The following is a 6,000-nucleotide window of genomic DNA, read 5'->3' as shown; positions in this document are numbered from 1 at the left end:
TAACCATCAGCTGGGTCTGGGGACGTGTGTAATGTGATTTCTTTGGTGCATCATCTATCCCAGCCCATAGACAACTGACCCTGCATTGCCCTTAGGTCACTCTGAGTTCAAGACTTGTAGCTCATACATTAGCTAAGAACCAAAAAAGAGCTGAGTTAGGTGGCCCAGACCAGGGCTCAGTTATCACCACTGGTGAAACAGGCTGGTCTGTCATGCAGGTCGTGCTTACGTTTTTAATAGAGCTTTGTCATTCTGAACTCAAGCTCCTGAATACCGATTTCCCGACCAGTTCTTGAGTAAAGGCAACAGCTTTTGTTTGCCATTGTTAGCATGACTGAATAATGGCTGTGGAAACAGAGAAAACAGCAGCAAATGACGGTAGCATGGTGATTTCTGGGCAAGGATGCTATGAGAGGATTATAACCTGGTGATCATGATCCATTGAGGATATGTGTCATTATAGAACAGTATTAATATTTATGAAATTGTGCATCTTTATTATTGTTCTAGACATTTCTATTTGCAATATCTGCGGTTTTATTTTGAGCTGTGTAATTTCTGTTTTCTAAGAAATTACAAAGTTTTGTTTATTTTAAAAAATAAATTCAATTAATTATTAATGGTCTCAAAGCCAGTTAGATTTTATTTCATGGGACAGATTAGCTCTGGAACAGGTGTAATTGTCAAGTGTAAAAGGACAGAAATAGAGGCTGTTTTTCACAAAAATGTTTAAAATTGCAGTTAACCTTTTAATGTACTTATCATGCATTTGATACATTTAATACATTTCTATAATACAGCTTCAACAAGTACAGTATGATACACGTGTTTCAAAGTGCAAGTGTTCCCCAAAATATACAAACAGCTTTCCCCTTTGAAGAAAATTTCCATGAAAAACATAAATGAAAAACACAGTTTTTGAGTAATTTAGAAAATAGATGTAAAAACCCAAAGAAGTCTTGAATGGTTCATTAAATATATTTAGGAACTGTTCTATTAATCACAATTATTAATAATAAAAGCACAGAAAGTTACTGGAAAGTAAAACACTGTAAAATTCAAGCACCAAGTAAATAAACAGACCACACACTAAGTCAAGAAGCTTTAATAGTCATCTATGAACTGCTTGTGAGGTTTTCACGAATCAAGTTCCATACTGTAAATTAAAAGAAACAGTGGATACAATGATATAGTCATAAATATTATACATTTTAACAAAAAGGTTTGCCAGGATATTTTCTTAAAATGGATCATATTTATGACAACATCCATAAATAACCTAAGCAAATTACAATTATTTTTTCCATTGCAAAATATGTGATTGTTTAAGTACTTTTCTGTTAGATTTGAAATGTAAAAATAAAAAAAGTATATTATTCTCTTAATTAATATGCTCACAAGAATTTGTTTAGTCTATTTTAAGAAAACCAAAATGGTATGATGTCATCTTATTTCTTTTTAAGTATAGTAAATAAAATGGCACTAATGCCGATTGCAATTCTGATAACCTAGTTATTAGGAGCACCTTCGCCAAACCATAAAGGATGTTAATCTATTTTAAATTATGTATTTGCTTCATATTTTAATGATGCATGATATACAGTATGTTACAAGCAATTGCACCAGTTTACATTTCATACTATTATTTTCAGGTAGTTTAAATTTAATAAAAACCACCCCATACTGTAATGTATTTTCTGATAGTTTTATTTATATTTTTGTTAGCGTAACAAAAGAGAGTGTACTAGGTAAGTAGGTCAGATTATTCAGTATAAAGCTATGAGTGTTCCTTATGGTGAACATGCATTGGGCTGCCTGCAGTCAAATCTTGTGAATATTAGTAAATTTAAATGCAGGAAGGGGCCCTACCTGCAGTTCCTCACCTCAACCCACACAATGGAAAACAACTGTAGCAGTCTGAGCATTATCGCCTCACATGAGTTGTTAAAACCAATTTCCTGTTTAGTATCTGACCTTTAGTAAAGAGCATCATAGGAAGAAAATATTATTTTGCATCTTGGAAAACGCATTAGTAAATAAACAATTTATAACTGATAATGAACACATTCAGTTGAAATTAGAAATACACCTGTCTGTCTTTATTATAATGACTTTTCAGAATCCCTTCAGGAAGACGTATAAAAACATACTTCTTAATTAATAATGTACAATAAAATAATTATTCAATTACCATCACAACATGACATTTTGTTTCAAATGTTTCTGTCCATTTTTCATGAATGAAAAGAATTAAATTCCAGCACCCTCTTTAAACTTTCTAAAAGCCCTTACATTGGGTTATCCTTTCTTCTCTACAGTACATGTCACTGCAATGCTGTGTGCCATCTTAATAGCTTCTCTCTGCTTCTCCATCCAGAAAAGAATCGGTATGACATGACTTGGAAGCTTAAAACACACACAGTACATGGAACATGATATCTTCAGCATAGATAAAGCGTGTTGTTCCATACAATCTTAAAAATGGAATGTGTACAAAACAAAAGCTAGTAAAGCAGAGCAAGTTATTTAGAAGATGGGTAGATTTTATAATTATGAAAGAAAGTGTAAATGATTAAAATCATAACCCGTAGTTTATCTTAGAAAGACAGATGCCAAGGAAGACAGCCTAGAGGGTAGATTTAGTAATAATATAAAAGAAGATCCAATACTGCTTTAATTTAAGGTGCAAATTGGCTAACTCATTACTGAGAAGTTAAAGTCACTAAGCAAAGGGATTTTTAAATGTGAAGAGACAAGGAGTTGAGATTGGATATAATGACTTTTGAACAGAAAATTGCACTTTTGTATAGATCTAGATACACAAAACAATAAAAAAACAGGCGATAGTATGAAAGGAAAGATGCATTTTCACATTTGAATATGCTGTGCATGTATTCTAAGCATAACAGTACAATTTTAAGGCAATGTATGAGGGACACATGACATTGCCTGCTGATCCCTGGCACAGTTAAGCCCATATTCCCAGAAACACACACACATACACTTGAACTGTGGCAACTCAGTGTGTCTACTTCACGTACAGGCCACTGAGCTGGAGTCAGATTCTATCTGTGCCTTTTTCTCAGTCAGAAAGGGGAGGTGGGGGGGGGGGAAGGGGGCTGGACTTTGTGAGTGGCAAGTGTACATGAATACCACCACATCAACTGCCAATATGTTATGAGGCCTTGGTAACAATCTGGAGTCTCAGGGGAGCTCTGCTGCAGTTCAAGTGAGTATCAGACAGAGAGAAAACAATTTCTGGTGCCAATAATGCAGCACAGATGAAAAATGTTTTAATATTTGCAGCTGCTTTATGGCAGAGGCAATGACAGTGATGGAGTCAATGTCAGCTTTTTTTCCTTTAAATGTCATCCTTCGTCTCAATGTTTTTTTCAGCTCTGGAGGCATTCAGGCCCGATACAGGCTGTTTGCTCACATTGATCACTGCTTTTAGTTTTAATGGGATGCTTGCCGGAAGACTGAAAAACCAAGGATGTATTGCCGTTTCTTTAAGAAACGATTTGCCCTGAAACAGCCCTCATTGTTTTTTTTTTCTAAGCTTTCTTGTTCCTCATAAAGATGCTGCTTTCCTATCTAATAAACCCCTTGAAACACAGCAGCATCATCTAGAATTTAATTTGCAGATTTTTCTTCTTTATTTATATTTGATTAGTTTGCATATGATGTGAAATGGAAATGATAAAAAAACTAGGCATATTTTTCTTCTTATATTAAAATAAAGCTAAAAATGAGAGCAAGAATAACAAAAACAAACCCCCACTAACAACAGAAACAAATTATTATTATTATTATTATTATTATTATTATTATTATTATTATTATATTCAGTTTCCAATTCTGGTGAACATAAACACATTTATACATACATTTGTGTAGCATTTTCTATATCAAAGCTCTTCAAAATATATGACAAAGCTAAAAAATGCACACATCTTAAACAGGTTTACAATTTTTTATAATAATAATACTTTATTTTTAATTTGTGATGTACCTCAAACAGTGGCTTACTAAAGCCACCGTTGATTTGTCATTTATAGGACTACTGTATTCAGGATTAAAATGGTTTCAATTATTATTAACCAACAAGTATCTGTTTAGTATGTTTGTCACTTTACAGTACATCTTGTAAACAGCATGCAGTTTCCAATGTTGTAATAGACGAAACATATAACAATGTATACAAAATATAAGATGTTTTTTAATATATACTGTACCGTGACAATTTCTTAATTTAAGGCTCAAGCTGTACCTTACTAGGATAAACTGTAGTATTATGAACCTAAAAATACCTAGGGACTTTTCTCGTAAGAATTACACCACTGAACAGATTTGCTTCAGCTCCTGTATTCCATGTGGAGATTTTAATGAGTGTTATTATTCTTCCTTCTTAAGAAAGGTTATGAATTGTTTTGAAAAATAAAACATCCTATCCATATTAAAAGAGCTGAAAGAGGGCAGCACAGCACAGAGTGCTTCCCCTATGCTGCCCTGTCAATTTGCTCTGACCTGGACTTGCACCCACTTAGTGGGTTAGAGGCTAATCTGGTCTCCATTGTCATTCACTCTATGACTTTACCTTTTGACACGACCTGCAAATGGCCTAAACTGACAAATTTTACAATGGGTTGGTAAGACAGGCTACTATGTTTTCTGGCAAAGACAAAACCACCAGACTCATTGGACTTATGAACTTTTTTAGGTTCATATCCAGGCCTCTGCAGGTCAAAAGGCTGAATTACATCTGTTATTAAAATGAATGAGATTTATTCCTTGTTTTCATATACATACTAAACGTAGATTAACTTTTTGACTGGTATATTACTTTTTAATAAAAAAAAATTATTACATTACACATGCAATGTAATTCTATATAATACATATAGAACTGGAATCTGAGCTGTGTTTATGCAACTAAGCTTTACTTTGTAATGTTTCAAAAGCTTAATCTAATATGGTGGATCTCACAGTACAAATGTTCCCCAGACATAGGTGAAATTCTTATACATCAAAACATCCGCCCATACTAATGCTAAATGTGCACTATAGTTGTGTTTTTATTTCTTAAGGGCTCCATATGCAAAATCATTTATCTCTGTAAGTAAATGATTCCTTTTAAATCACGAAGGACACCAGAGGCAGTGAGTGTGTGATGTAAGCAGATGCATCACTTCCCCTCTCAGAGTGGCTGACGAACAATTAGGATTTGTTTTCAGATGGAATGTCGTGGGCCTAGAGGGGAAAGGAGGATGAGGAACAACATGCATGACAGACTGAAGAAGGTAAAATAAAAAAACAGACAAATGCTATATGCATACAATGCTAAACAGACACGAAGAAACACAACTTTTGGGATATGACAAAAGACTCGACAACAAGGTTGTACTGTTGATTCTACCCACTCAAACATGAAGCAAAGTAAATATGAACTTGTAATTACAGTATATACATTTTAAAATTGTGGACATTTTTAAGCTCTGTAATTGCAGTTATAACAGTAGAAAATGTATGCAATTGTCTTAATCCAGAGAATCACTAGTAAAAGCCAACAATTTAGCTGATGCGGCACAATGTTCTGTTTCATTGATGTTAGGTAGACGTACTTATCTGTTTCTTACTACCAAAAAAAAGCCTTGGATAAAAGTGCACAACAGATTTGTATTAAATGCTCCACACAGAGACAGTTTAATGATCATTGATCTACTGTAGACCTCAATCCACAATGAGACATGAGAGGCTCCTTTCCTTGGTTGTTAAGCTTCAGTAATTTGAGGTTCTGCCCATGCTATGGGTTAATATTGTATGTACTGCATAAAAACACTAAAGGTGTTACTCTCGCCACAGAGATTAAAATGGCCAATCTGCTTTAACAATAGTCCTCTTATGGTACTAATTATGATATGCTTTTAGTTCTATCATTATAGACTATAGTGGACATTCAAACAAATAAGTTTTTAAAGCATGTCTTTAAATAATGCATAC

Source organism: Atractosteus spatula, chromosome 21, assembly GCF_055471065.1.
Source record: "Atractosteus spatula isolate fAtrSpa1 chromosome 21, fAtrSpa1.hap1, whole genome shotgun sequence".
In the NCBI taxonomy this organism is placed as follows: domain Eukaryota; kingdom Metazoa; phylum Chordata; class Actinopteri; order Semionotiformes; family Lepisosteidae; genus Atractosteus; species Atractosteus spatula.
Note: the sequence above shows the minus strand (reverse complement) of the source record.